General features: G+C 42.0%; 1 long non-coding RNA gene across 1 annotated transcript in view; it reads left to right on the forward strand.

Annotated features, from left to right (window-relative positions):
* Positions 1–14,059, forward strand: part of LOC142829417 (uncharacterized) — a 94,083-nt gene extending 80,024 nt beyond the window's left edge. The window contains exon 3 of the long non-coding RNA XR_012903817.1: positions 11,998–14,059. This is a non-coding gene — a long non-coding RNA (uncharacterized LOC142829417). The remainder of the gene's footprint in view (positions 1–11,997) is intronic.
* Positions 14,060–14,501: the final 442 nt, after the last annotated feature.

A 14,501-nucleotide genomic window follows, 5' to 3' on the forward strand; every position in this document is an offset into this window, starting at 1 on the left:
TGACCTATGGCAGGGGACTGGAGTGCAGGGGTTTGGGATGTGACCTAAGGTAGGAGGGGATTGTGATCTGGGGCAGGAGATCTGGGAGGGGGTATTGGTGTAAGAGTATGTTGTATGGGTATGTTGGGGGGGGGGGGTAAGGGTTGGGGCAGGAAAGGGCTGGGGTAAAAGAAGCAGGCTGTGGCCAAAAGACTTACCTACCAGCTGCCAAACTAGCCTGCCTACCTACAGAGCTTAAAACATTTCCCAGCCGGCCTGCCTACCTGCTTGGCTGGCCATGTGCTTCACTGAATAACGAAGCCGAGGAGAGGGACGTGGTTCTTCTTGGCTGCATGTTATTCCAACAAGCATCTCTCATTACCTGGTTTCTGGCCAGAAACCGTCCAATGGGATTGTTCTGGGGGTGTGGCAGCTCCTGAAACTTCCCCCTTCCCCTCCAGTTTTAAAACAGAAATGGAGCCCAGCAGCATTTCTACAAGGCACACAGAGCTGCAGGGCAAGCAGGGCAGCCTGCCTGGGATTCCCCACTGATTCCATGGGCCAGATTTGGTGGCATGATGGATTGGATCTGGTTTGCAGGCCATATTTTGCCCAGGTTTGGGTTACATTGTTGTTAGCCAGTTGGAATTTAGTCAGGACCATGAGGAGGGTTAAGTCTCTTCTGTTACACAAATATCCAGTGGTCAAGAACTCAAGAATTTAGGCATACCTCACCCATCTTGTGTCTCTAATATCCTGAGACCAACCCCTCCAGCCACATCATAACCCCTAATCTAGGATCAAATTGACTTTTCCTTTTGATAGAGACATGGGAAGGAACACTCACCTCATGGCTTTCCTTCCAAATTGCTTATTGTTTAGCTATCAGTTAGGTGTGGAGTGGGGGAGGCTTCACTGGATCAAACTGCAGTTTTACCACCAAAGCCCACAGATTTTCTGACAGGACTGGAGGTCAGGGCCATCTGTGCTGGCCCGGAAACTCCCTAACACTTCAGCATCATGACTTTCCTGAAGCCCTTTATGAAGTGACCCCTGGAATCCTCCTTAAAGTGGGGCTCCCCATTTTAGCTAAATAAGCACTTTTCTTATATGCAAGTCATCCCATAACAGCATGCTGCACAGTTTCTGGCACTTTCCTCTCTAGCATCAGCATCTGTCCACGCTTGGAGAAAGGATTCTGCACTAGATGGATGATCTGGCAACTGCACAGTTAAAATAAAAAAAGCCAGCCAATGGCAAAGATAGGGGGCCATATCAGTAGCCAGTGTAAAATGTCACAGCTCAGCTCCATTGATTTCTCCAAGCTACAACAACTTATACAAATTGAGGATCCAGCCACAAGTTCCAACTGCAATTAGCAAGATAGCAGCCTAACTATTGTGCATAATACTTCTCTATCAACCTCAACAGAAATATAATAAGCCATGCTTTAACAAGAAAAAGAGGTAGAGAAAATGGCACCTATGTGAAATGCAGGTAAATTGATATCATAGTTGGGTTCTTAAAGGAAATCATGACTTTACTGAAGCCATTAAAAGTTTTGCCATTCACTTCTATCAAGTCGGGATTTCAGCTCTTACATTTATTGTTTTTTGACGTTGTAATTTTAATTGTGCAACTTTAGGCCCATAATTTTCAAGAATGTTTGTCTTTTTATGAGAAAACAAAGGATTGAACAAAGGATAAACAAAAAAATTCTCCAAGACAAAGTCAGTGAGTTTGTAAATCTCATAATAACTAATCACCATTCTATAAAACTGGTTGAAAATTTTCTATGTAGGCTTTTTTTTCTTCCTAATGAAAGCGTGTTCTTAAAAAATATGCAGAAGTTTGAGTTTGGGGGACAATCCCCCCAAACTATATCTATCACCAAAATCTCAAATAAATAAATAGTAAAGTAGCCCAATGTCTGTGATTGTGTAACACTGAAATGCTGGCTGTTCCCTCTGGGCAGCGCTGTTGCCTCCCGCTATGGCGCTCAGCTGACTTCTGCACTGCTCAGCTGAGCTGCTGTGCGGGAGAAAGTGGCACAAGCAGATGTTTAGGGTCTGCACTCCCCATGCAGCACGGGGGTGCTTCATGGCAAGTGCGGGGCCCAAATGGTCGCTTGCGTCACTTGCTCCCACCGGCAGCCAGACTGAATAGTGCAGAAGTCGGCCGAGCACCACAGCGGGAGGCAACAGCAACACCCAGAGGGAACAGCCAGCATTTATCCTGGACAAGCGTGCATCTCTGACATCAGGAAAGGGCATCAGATTCAAAAGGAGGAAAGCAGAGCGGACATGGAGGAGACAGAGAGGAGAACGGAGGAGGCAGAGGACAGCGAGAGAGAGAGTGAGAGAGACGCAGCAGGAGGAGGAGAAGAGAAACACAGAGTGAGAGATGGGAGGGGGAGAAGAGAAAGAGAGAGAGATGGAAAGAGAGGCAGGAGGCGGACGAGAGCTGAGAGAGAGAGAGCGAGGCAGTAGGAGGAGACGAGAGAGAGAGGCCGTTTGTGCTGCTTGCTCCCACACAGCAGCCCGGCTGAGTGGCACAGAAGTCAGCCGAGTGCCACGGTGGGAGGTGAAGGGGAGTGGGTGGTGACGTACACGCCCAAGGGGTGGGGCCAAGAAGAGCGTGCATCCCCAACGGAGACAGAGGAGAGCAGAGAGAGAGAGAGACAGGAGGGGGAGAAGAGAAAGAGAGAGATGGAGAGAGAGGCAGAAGGCGGAGGAGAGCTGAGAGAGAGAGGGGGAGGCAGTAGAAGGAGGAGAGAGAGACGGAGTGAGAGACCGGAGGTTCAGGAGAGAAGACTGACGTGGAGGAGAGACCTGAAAATCCCGTCTTATGACAGGCTAATTGGCTAGTAAATAAACAGTAATACATAAAATAAAAAGGTGTTCAGTTTTTGTTGAAAAGCTAGGCATTTTTGTGAAAACCTTTGAGAATATTATTTTTGTTTCTTTTGTGGAAAATATTTACCATTAATTTTTAACCAGTTCTATTATTTGGGTTTTAAAACTTCTCTATAAATAATAACAAAGGAAGTGGCACAGAGTCTGAAATGGTAAAATAAATCCTAAGGCAGAAGATGAAGAATAAGATATAGATGCTGAAAATACACTATACTTTATGTTGATATGGGAGATGAAAGTATTTTACAGAGTTAGCTGAAGGAAGATGATGTTTGGATCTATATTTTGTTTAGGATAGAGTTCAAATTCAAGGCCAAACTGCAACTAGGAGTTGGATATTTGGCCTTGGTAGTACTAAAATCTTCCATTGTTTTGCCCCTAAATTTTGGAAATTAGTTGTTCTGATGAGATTTCTATTATTTCGAGCTGTATTAAACTTTGATTTATGAAACAGACCCCTTCTGATTTTAAATTCTATTCCATCTCCAATTAAAACTGCAATAAGCATTACTCTTATAATTTATTAATTTCTCATGTCATCCCAGCCAAGCAACAGGGCAGCATATAGAAGAACTTCTTATTAAATGGAATATTTTTCTAGTTTTACTGTGAACATGAGAATTTTGAAAATCTTTTGAAAATCCTTTTGAAAAATGTGGTGTCATCTGCCTACTTACATTATTAAGCTAGCGAATTAGCCACATGCTTTTGTGTTAGCAGAAAAATGAGCCTTTTTAAAAATTACATTAGCCCTCTTCTGTGCATACGTAACTGGACCTATAAACCATATTTTATAGATCTTCCACACCATAACTGTTTGTCTTTTAGTTTGAAACATGCATGATGTGGTATGAGTGTAAAGTACTCCACATCTTTCCACAAAAAAATACAAACTGAGCTCAAATTTTACAGTGCCTCTCATTTCAGGAACCTCTCCGGAGTCTTATAAGAAAACAGTGATCATCATTATGTGGCAAATGTCTGGCCGCACAAAAAATAATGTTAACATAAGACTTAGACATGGCTTCGTATTGAGTATTGGTGGGTATGGCCCTGTCTATGCTGAGAGCTTTATCTTTGCTAGGAAATTTCTTTATTACAATGGAGGTCTGCAAATGCTCTCTGCCAATATGGGTTAAACAATTGGCTAAGTCCAAGCAGTGGGCAAAACTGCTATTTTAAAAACAGTAATAGAAGAACTTTTAAACTAGTGCCCTAAGAGCCTAATGGCCTAGCTTCAAAGGACTGTAATATTACCATAATAGATGGAACAACAAACAACTCTTAGCTCACTGGAAAACATCTGAACATGTGTCAGAGTAGGGAAAGTGGAGAGAGGACTGCAAGAAACCTTCTATCTATACCAGCATTATAAACCAGGCCCAATCCATTTACACCCTTGCAGATCATAAATGCTAGGTTAAAATCAATATGTTGTACAAGTCAAAGCCAGTTACGTGACTTCATTTCTAATGTAATATGGAGATTATGGGCAGTGAATATAAGCAATCTAGCCACAGCATTTAAACCATTCAGTAGTTTATGTATGGGTTTAGCAGGAGAGGCAAAATAAAATGAATTGCAATAATCTAATGAAGAGACTATATAGTAGTGGATGGGCGAACTGTAGTTATTTTTAAAGGACTATGACCAGCTAGAATCTTAGCCCAAACACAAGCTGGAACAATTTCAAAAGTTCAGAAAACTTAGGAGAAACAACTTTTAGGGTATGTCTAGACTATATGGCTCCATCGACGGAGCCATGTAGATGAGTTTACTAGACATAGGAAAATGAAGCAGCAATTTAAATAATTGCCACTTTATTTACATCAAAATGGCTGCTGCACTGTGCCGATCAGCTTTTTGGCAGCACAGCAGGGCAGCCTGGACGCATTGCAGTTGACAAGGGAAGCCTTTGTCGACCATTCCAGTAAACCTCATTTCACGAGGCATAACAGAGCGATCAACAAAGGCTTCCCTTGTCGACTGCGGCGCAACCAGACTGCCCTGCTGTGCTGCCAAACAGCTGATCAGCACAGCGTGGCTGCCATTTTGATGTAAATGAAGCAGCGATTATTTAAATCGCTGGTTCATTTTCCTATATCTAGTAAACTCATCTACATGGCTCCGTTGACAGAGCCATGTAGTCTAGACATACCCTTAATGTCCTACGTGATCTAGGAATACTGTGCCATAGTAAGCTTCTCCTGCTACACGGAGATCACATAAAATTCATACTCGGTTCACAGTATAATAGGTCTCTGGCGAGACTGGACTTTTTATTGTCTTCTTCAAAAACACATCCACTAATGTGATCTATGCCAGCAATGCCCCGTTGCAATGTATATCAGCCAAATTGGACAATCTCTATGGGTAAGAATTAATGGACACAAATCAGATATCCAAAAAGGCAACATGCAAAAATCTATTGGAGAACACTTTAATCTTCCTGGACACTCATTAATGGATCTCCAAGATGCTGTTTTGTTTCAAACCAATTCCACAAGTCAAATACACAGAGAAGGATTGGAGCTTAACTTCATTCACAAGTTTAATTCCCATGCCTATGGTTTGAATCCGGATATGGATAGCTCGCACATTATCAGCCAACCAAACAATGAAGGTGCTAATGGTTCTTGATGTCTGTCTAGAATCTGATATTGGTCATCTTCCTTTCCACCTGCTAACTAATGGTTCTTAACGGTCTCGTTTAACTACTCAGTCTTTAAGATGCTACTAGACTGCTTGTTATTTTTAAAGTTTTTCCTGTTACAGACTCACTCAGCTACCACTCTGAAGCTTATCTACTCGCTGTCTCTTTTCCTTCCTCCCCTTCAATGTTTTTCCTTCTCCCCTCCCCCCTTCCTCCTTCCCTTATTTATCCTTGGATCTGGACTTCCAACACTCCGGTCATCTGTAGAAGTGGGTTGTACTCACGAAAGCTCATGATACCATCTACATGTTTTGTTAGTCTTTAAAGTGCTACCAGACTATTTGTTGTTTTTTAAGTGTATCCTGTTACTCGGCTACCCCTCTGAAGCTTTAGTACATTCTCTGGCACTTCTGACCCAAGATCCAACTGCTATCCTCCCAGGGAGCCTAGAGAGCATTAAAACTCTAGGAACTTCTGCCTACTTCTCCACTAAGTGAAGGGTTTAAAAGGAAGCATGGAAAAGGTAGGGTGTAGGATGTGTGAGAGAAGCTCACTTGCAGTAGAAGTGGATTCACAGATACCTATGATGCACTCTCCCATTCAGCTAGCTAACTGGCCTCCTCTCACACCCTAGCCCCCATTGACTGTGAGGTGCACAAAGTGACCATTACTGTTTGTTCCAGCAGCAATAACTTACAAGTGGATTTTCATTCTGGTTATCTAAAGTAGCATGCCATGAAGAGGGACCACTCTGTCTGGCTGTAGTTCAAAGCAGTAGAAGCCTGATCCTGGCAAAATTAGAGCACTAGTATGTTCACAGGCTCTAAAGATAGGAGGGAGAGGCTGTTCTGCGGCTTCCACCATTTTCAAGGTTTCTCTGCCATGTTTTGTTCTTCTGAATAGCAGAGTATGTCCCCAAATTAGAAACCAGCAGCTTTCAGAACCTATCAGAGATATCTAGACCTACAGAGCCCCCTTTTCATTATTGTGTTGTGGTTATCTTGGTGATGGAACAGAACAGGGATTGCTAACATTTTTAAATTATTCAAAACAAATTAGGAAAAGGTCAAAACCAAGAGAAAATGTCCCTCAAACATTCCTACTAAACATCTGGGAAATTTTAGTTTTAAAACAGTATGGCAGGCACAATGGAAAATCCTTGAGAGCGATGACAGCTGTGATTTCACATGTATTTGAAATCCTGTATTTTGTTTATTTTCTTTGGAGTTTTGAATTTGACACAGAAAGATATCTTAAAATAACGGACATGCCAGCTGTCAGCCTCTCCTTCACTTGCAGTTAATAGTGACTGAACCACATCACAGCTTGGGGATGAAATGGGTACCTATAAAAATCCAACATTCCCCCTTTTGAAAATTAGGCTTGGCATGAATTCAAACTACTACATTCAGTTTGTGAATTGAGATGAGCGGGGCCAGGCGAAGACAATCATTGGGGTGAGATTTGTAAGAGACTTGTTACAAGCCAAAACTTTCACCTGGTGGGGGAGGGGGATTGTTTTGAACACAAAATTTGGCACGGTTTTATTTGGCAAGCCTTTTGAATAACTTGTGCAATATTTCAGCCTTACTTTTGATTGAATCTGGGCCTATTTTCAAATCCTCCCTCTCCGTGGACAGTTGAGCAGGATTTATCATTTTGGGTGGCAGGCATGAGAAATTAAACAGTCTTACGTAACTTATGAACTCTGAGAAGCCAGTCACTGCCTTGCATTATGTTAGCGAGCAGTGTCTAGAACAATGGGCACTGATCCTTAAGTGAGCACTATCACAACACAAATAAATAGTAATAATTAATCATAAGAATTTGTACATGAAACCAGACCAAATCATTGGATTCAGCTAAATTTGACTTTGATTTTGGAGTAACAGATTCAAAGTAAAACTCATGAGGTGTAACCCCAACTGTAACTCTAATTAGGGCTCAGTTCTTATCTTCAAAGTACAGCATGCAAGCTGTGTATGTATTGTGAATATGGCTGATAAAAAATTTAAAGAAATTGTCCAACCCTCATTCCAGTTTGAAAGAAGAACCACATCTAAGTTCTTGGATAGGTTTGTGACTATTTGTTCAAACTCCTTTCTTCCCAAAAATCATCTTCTAATAATTTTGGTGAAATCCTTGTCAGGGTCTCAGTAGACCTAACAGTGTCTGCTTGATCAACTCTTGTCCTTAGGTCTCCTGACTCAAGTCACTTCTTTTGAGTCAGAAAAGTAGCAATGTATTCTGGGATGCCTGGCCTAGAGAACTCTTGAAAATGAGATTTGACTAGAGAAGTCAGGCAGAGACCAGCAGGAAAAACATGAGACATATGCTGTGATCCAGATTATTAAATTAATAAAGTATTTTAGAAGAGTTTGAGTGACTAACACTTTCACAGCATACATTAAAAGTTTTTAATTTAATAGCCTCATGCATTTCATGTAATATTATTTAACTTACAGTTGTGGGTTTAAGAGGTACATTGGGGATCAGATACTTTTGTCTCTTTTATGCTAGTTTCACCTGGACGAACCTCCATTGACTTTAATGGAGTCATTCCTGATTGACAATGGTGTGACTATACTTACTTTTGTTTGGTGTTCTTTTAACAAGAACTTCCCTGTTTCTCCCTTTACCATCTTCCATTTATGTTGGTTAAAGCAACAGCACAGAAAGACCTAAATCACATGGGGCTACCTGTAGGGTTATTCTACAAAAAGTAGAGGTGTTAAAATATGTGGCAGTAGTCCTCTGAGGTGAAAGACACCTGCATTTTTCTCCTGCTCTTCAGCTCTCTTGAAAGCCATATGTAAACTGGGGCCAGCAGAGAGGGAAAGAATGACTTCACTTCCTGAACCTACTCAGTTCTGGGTGGATTTCAAAGTGAGAATCCACCTAAGAGTCAAACTGGGCATAATTTCCTCTGCATGCTACAAGCCACCTCCCACACAAAGGGAAGACGGAAATTGAAGGCACAGGGCAGAAAGCCTCAGCTTTGTGTAGCTACTTCTGTGGTTGTCCCAAGATACCTTAAATTTCTGGGGCTAAATTTTTGCCCAATTTCTGGGGCTAAATTTTTGCCCAATTCCTGCCCGATTTCTGGGGCTGCTACTTTCATAGTGGGGCAAACCCTGCTCTTCTAGCAGAAAGATTCTGAGGAAACTCAGCGTAGATATCCATGAAATTTCATAGCTAACTATTGGCGGGGGGGAGGGAGGAGGACTGTGTAAAGTCTTATGAAGAAGAGATCAAAAGAGCAGTTTGTATGACTCATTCTGTAATAGTAGCTCTCTTAACCTGCCCCACAGGGAGTATTAGAGTGCAAAGGTCATGGACAAGCATCGCTGTGAGGGGCTCACTTTACTCTTAAAGGTGTGGTACATAGAAATCTGCCTTGCCATTACACAGCTATATGCAGTACAGTTTCAAAGGGGAATGGTTAACACTTTTCTCGGTAGTAAATATCTCATTATAGGTCTAAAAGTCTCAGAGGAGTAGCCGTGTTAGTCTGTAACTAAAAAGAAAAACTAGAACAATGGTGCAGCACTTTAGAGACTAACCAAAATATATAGATAGTATCATAAGCTTTCATGAGCACAGCCCACTTCTTCAGATGACAAATATCTTCAGAAAGCTCGTGATACGATTTATATATATATTTGGTTAGGATCTAAGGTGCTACAGGACCATTGTTGTTTTTTAATTTTTTTCCATTACACGTCTACCACTAGAGGTCATTCCACTACTCCAAATCACCTACAGTCATGTTTGTTTTTCCCTTTGTATGTTGTCCAAAAAGGACTCCCAAATCCATCTGCACAATCTCATTTTATTATAGGGCCTGACAATCATTACTGTTTTATAGGTTTCCCTTCACTATTGTGTCCTTTTTATAGCTTTATAGCTTCCTACTGTCTGTACAGCAACCATTGAACATTCATCATTGTATCATATCCCATAAGTGGTATCCTGGTGGCACCTAATCTCCCCACTGTCCTCAAACAAGATTATTTCTTAGAATGAGAGATTCCAATGCCAGGAGGAACCATTGTGATCACCTCCTCTGACCTCCTGCAAAACACAGGCCACAGAACAACCCCACCCTCGCTCCAATAATCCCAGGGCAGATCTTTTGGAAGAAGATCCAAACTTGATTTAAAAATGTTGAGTGGTGGAAAATCCACCAAATTGTTCCAGTGTTTAATTATTCCGTTAAAAATGTACTGCTTATATTCAGGTTGAATTTGTCTAGCTTCAACTTCCAGCCATTGGAACACGTAATACCTTTCTCTCCTAGACAGGAAAAGTCATTAGCTATTCCTCGTGAGGATACTTACAGACTATAATCAAGTCACCCCTTAACCTTTTCTTTGTTATACTAAATAGATTACTCTTTTTGAGTCTATACCTACAAGGCAGGGTTTCTAATCCTTTTATCATTCTCATGGCTCTCTTCTCCAATTTATCAACAATCTTCTTGAATTGTGGGCACCAGAACTGGAGTCCCCAGCTGATCCCCGGCTCCATTTGCGCTGCCCCCTTGAAGTGCTGCTCCAGCATCTTAAAGGTGCAGCGCTGCATGGAGCCCGGGGTCAGCTGGGGACTCCAGCTGACTCCAGGCTCTGCCTTGTGCTGCCCCTTTGAAATGCCACCATGGCACTTCCCAGGGGCAGCCCTGCATGGAGCCCGGGGTCAACTGTAGACTCCAGCTGATCCTGTGCTCCATGCAGCACTGCCCCATTGAAACACCGCCGCGGCATTTCAAAGGGGAGTTACACGCGATTAATCGTACAATTAATCACGATAAAAAAAATTTAATCACGTGATTAATAACGACAACCCTAGTTAATACTATTATTAGATCAACCAAATTTGTAAATTCATTTAAAAATCAAGGTAGATCCATAAACCCATGTCAACTAGCTTTAATTACATTATCCTCCTCTAACTGTTTATTGCCTATTAGCCACTCTGTTATCCTTCCCTGGATTTGTCAGGCTGATAGGCCATAATTACCCTGGTCATCCCATTTACTGTCTTTAAAAATTGGTACCACATTATCTTTCTTCTGGTGCTTTCCCAATGCTTCAAAACTTATTGAAAATCAGCTTTAATGGTCCAGTGAGCCCCTGAAATGTATTCTGCTTCCACATTATAAAAGTGATAAAAATCACCGTACTGAAACTACCTCTAAAATCTGGGACTCTCTGGTCCGGCAGCATCTGTGGTCTGGCAGGACCATGGATATTGCTGGACCAGAGAGCCTCGGTTGGTCAGGTTCAGAGTCTGGGTTGGCAAAGGGGAGTGCAGCTCCAGCAACATCAGGTCAGTATGATGAAATGCACAGCCTCACCTGGGGCTGATGGCGAGGAGGACAGTCCTGCTGGGGCTGCAGGCAATGGGGATGGTGTCCAGGAGTGCCGCTCCGGCAGGGCTGGGGGCAACTGGGCTGGTGGGAGAGCAGAGCTGACAGCTAGGTAGGGATCCTTGACCTCCCCTGGTCTGGCAAAGTCCATGGTTCGGGACCACTCATGTCCTGAGGGTACCAGACCAGGGAGGTCCAACCTGTATTAATTTTTAGTTCTGTGATCAGTTCCTTTCTATCTGTTAGTAGAGGATCTAATCAAGAATTCCCCTGTGTTGGTTGCAACACTTTTTGCATTAGGAAATTGCCATTTATAATGTTTAATGATGCCAAGAACATTTTAGTACTGGCAGCGTGAGACGTCCAAAGTTTTAAGAGCAAAGATGGGAATCGGGCTAGCTGTTGGGACTGGGGACAAACCACACGGCAGCAGTTGAGTCCTAGGGCCTGGGAATCTTGTATTTATACGCTTTTCTCTGGCTGCCCTATAATGGGACTGGCTTCAGCACTGGACTCTTAAGGGGAAATGGTGACACTAGTGAAGTCAGTAGCAAAATTCCCATTTATTTCAATATGACCAGGTTTCCACTGCTGGATGGTTGGGGCGTTTGCTGACCTCTTGCTTAGGAAACCAGCTTCCTCTCAGTTCCCAAGCTCTGGGTGATCTAAAGGCTTCTGATCTAGGGAACTTCGTATTTTCTTCTGGGCTGTTTGCTGTGTCTTAAATGGGAGGGCTGAGGAAACTGACAGTGAGATTAGGCATCTTTTGCCTCTTGATTACCAAATCCAACCCACCTCAGTGCCCAATTCTGATGCTACAGTCTGCTGGACAATAATCTCAGTCAAGTTCCCAGTGACAGGATGTCCAAATAACAATGAGTGTCCTTTATCTGACAGAGAACATCCTATTTCCAGATCTGCTACTATGGTCATTATTAAAATAGGAAGCCTAGAACAATTCTTGGCAAAATTCCACAGTAAGAGTGGAGACCCCCAGCCCTGTAATATAAAAGCACAGCAAAACCAGGGCATATGACCTTTATGATCAATTTTATTTCACGTAATTTTGCTTGATTTCAAAGGTACACGATTCAACCCCCTCAGCTGGAAATATTTTTGCTCATCTGGCTCCTTGAAAACATTTCTTGAAAGATTAGTGGTAGAAGCCGTGAACTTGGGTTGGGTGAAGTTGGTCTACAGATATCACATGAAAAGACAAGGCAACACTGATGACTAAGTCTGTTGAAAAGGCAATGATATGCCCAACCAAATCTCAGGCAGCACTGGAGTTCATTTACACTTCAAATATGCAAGTGACATGACTGCAAGGGACTCAAAACATCAGTTAGAGATCTAACATAGAATGGGACTTTTTGAAACAGCGACTTTTGGAGAAACGAAGGTATTACCATGAAGTGTAAAATGAAACTGCTGCAGCCTTTCCTGGTTAACCTTTTGCTATATGCCTGTGAGACATGGATGCTAAGGAAGCAGGACATTAAGAGGCTTTCCGTCTTTGACTTGAAATGCTTTGGGCAATTGCTGCAATTGGCTATATCTCCCACATCACAAAGAGGTAATTACCTAAATTTACAGCATAATTGGGATGATACCTGATATCATCAGGAGGATCAGATGATAAAAAATTGAGTTTGTGGGACATGCAGGTTGACTGAGCAAAGGAAAATTGTCAGAGCAAGCATTATAGGAGTTGGTGCTAGGGGTAAGAGGTGTTCAAGGGGACACTCAGTGTGGCTGCCTGGATGGAATATAGTATGGTGCATTTTTCACAGCTGTGGGGAGCCTGCTGAAAGTGGAGGAAGATGGCTAGACAATAACTCTCACATATTGTGTTTATTGCTTGTGGAGATGTGAATCTACAGTACTTTGCACTATGAGACAATGAAGCAGGAGTGTTAGAAATGCAGCAGGGTTATATTCCTTTTAAATATATTGCTCTGAGATAGAGGAAAAATATGAATAAACAAAGCAAAATAAAAATCACTTGGAAGAAAGGAGATGCAGAACGGTCCCACACATAGAGGAAGGTTTATATGGTAGCACCCTACTGCATAAGCACCAGCCCTCTTATCCCCCACCCCCAATCGATCTCTGTGGCCCCTACATGGTATCTATGCTCGATAGTCAAGAAACAATTTCTATTGGACTTTTTTCTTATATTAGGGCTGCTCTAAGCAGAGATAAACTATGGTTTGATAAACTATGCAGGAAGCATAGTGGATAGCAGGTGAATGCCAAGACTACTGTGCTATCTGTGTGGTGGGGTTAGTTTAGACTTTAGAAGGAACACATGCTGAGATCCACAAAAAGCAGTTTTATTTCCCCCCAGGCGTCCACAGTCTCTACATGAAGAAATGTCTATGTCTCTCCTGAGCATTCCACTCTGCCCCCAAACTTTCTTCCTGGAGGATGTTATGAGAAGCAATGACTCAAAAAAGACCATGCAGTGACATGGATCAGTATTTCCTTGGGAAGGCCTGATGGCCTGCATGAATTGAATCTGGTTCAAAAAGGGGAACTTATGTTTATCCAATAACGTGTGCTTGTGGCCATGATGTCTCAATGCGAGGAAAGATTTTTGTCATGGAACAGTGGGCATGAACATCTTACACTAGAGACTATCTCAACAAATAGTTGTTGAAATAGTTTGTGGATACCACTGCACTGTAATTGGAAATTCTGTAACGTATAAACGTGAGTGAGCAGTTTACTTCTTTTTGTCTTCCTGTATTCCCGTGTGTTTGGATACATATTTTATTTCTCTGTTTTCTTTTCACTTATATTTTGATGTTTTCTAAATTCATAAAAAGGAAATAATTAAGCTGTAATAAATTTTAAAACCATCCAGCTGTTGGAAATTAACTAGCTATAGATTTAGTGCAGACTTGAAATTATCTGGATGATTTGATTGACATTTATGTTAACTATAGCAAAACCTTTTTAACAGACCACTTGGGCAACAAAAATAACTTGTGGCGATCTTCTAATGAAACCTGTGCAGTACTTATCCCATTAGATCTGTCGATGTTTTGGAGCTGTCTATTAAGTCAGGAAGTTTCCTAATAAGAGTGGTCTTGAATACCGGTTTCACAGAAGTTATCTTGAATCAAATATACTAAAATGAAAGTGGATCCCAATGTATGTACTACTTAGTTATTTGTATGTTCACTTCTTATGTCTAAACAGAATTTGACAGTGAAAGTATTTAAAAATACTAATGAAATCGGTGCCTGGTATTAATGTTAGTACTTAATATTTAACATCAATACATACACTGTGGCTCACATTTTCAAACTTTGTTCCCAATATTAGGTTCCTTAGTCTGAAACATCTGACCACTATTATTAAAAAGGGGAGAATGCTCATTTACTTATAATGATCTAGATTCTAGAACTCTAAATCAAGGTTCCCTCTAAGCTGTGCAGTAGCATGGCCTTGCAGCTTCCTAATGAACTCCTGCCCAGCCAGAGGCTCAGGGCTCCACGCATGCAGCTGCCTGGCTAGAGAAGGGGCACTTCTCCCTCAGCTACAGTAGCAGCTCCCTGCTGAGTGATGAGTCTCTGCC

The sequence above is a fragment of the Pelodiscus sinensis genome, chromosome 5 (genome assembly GCF_049634645.1).
Source record: "Pelodiscus sinensis isolate JC-2024 chromosome 5, ASM4963464v1, whole genome shotgun sequence".
NCBI classification, from domain to species: domain Eukaryota; kingdom Metazoa; phylum Chordata; order Testudines; family Trionychidae; genus Pelodiscus; species Pelodiscus sinensis.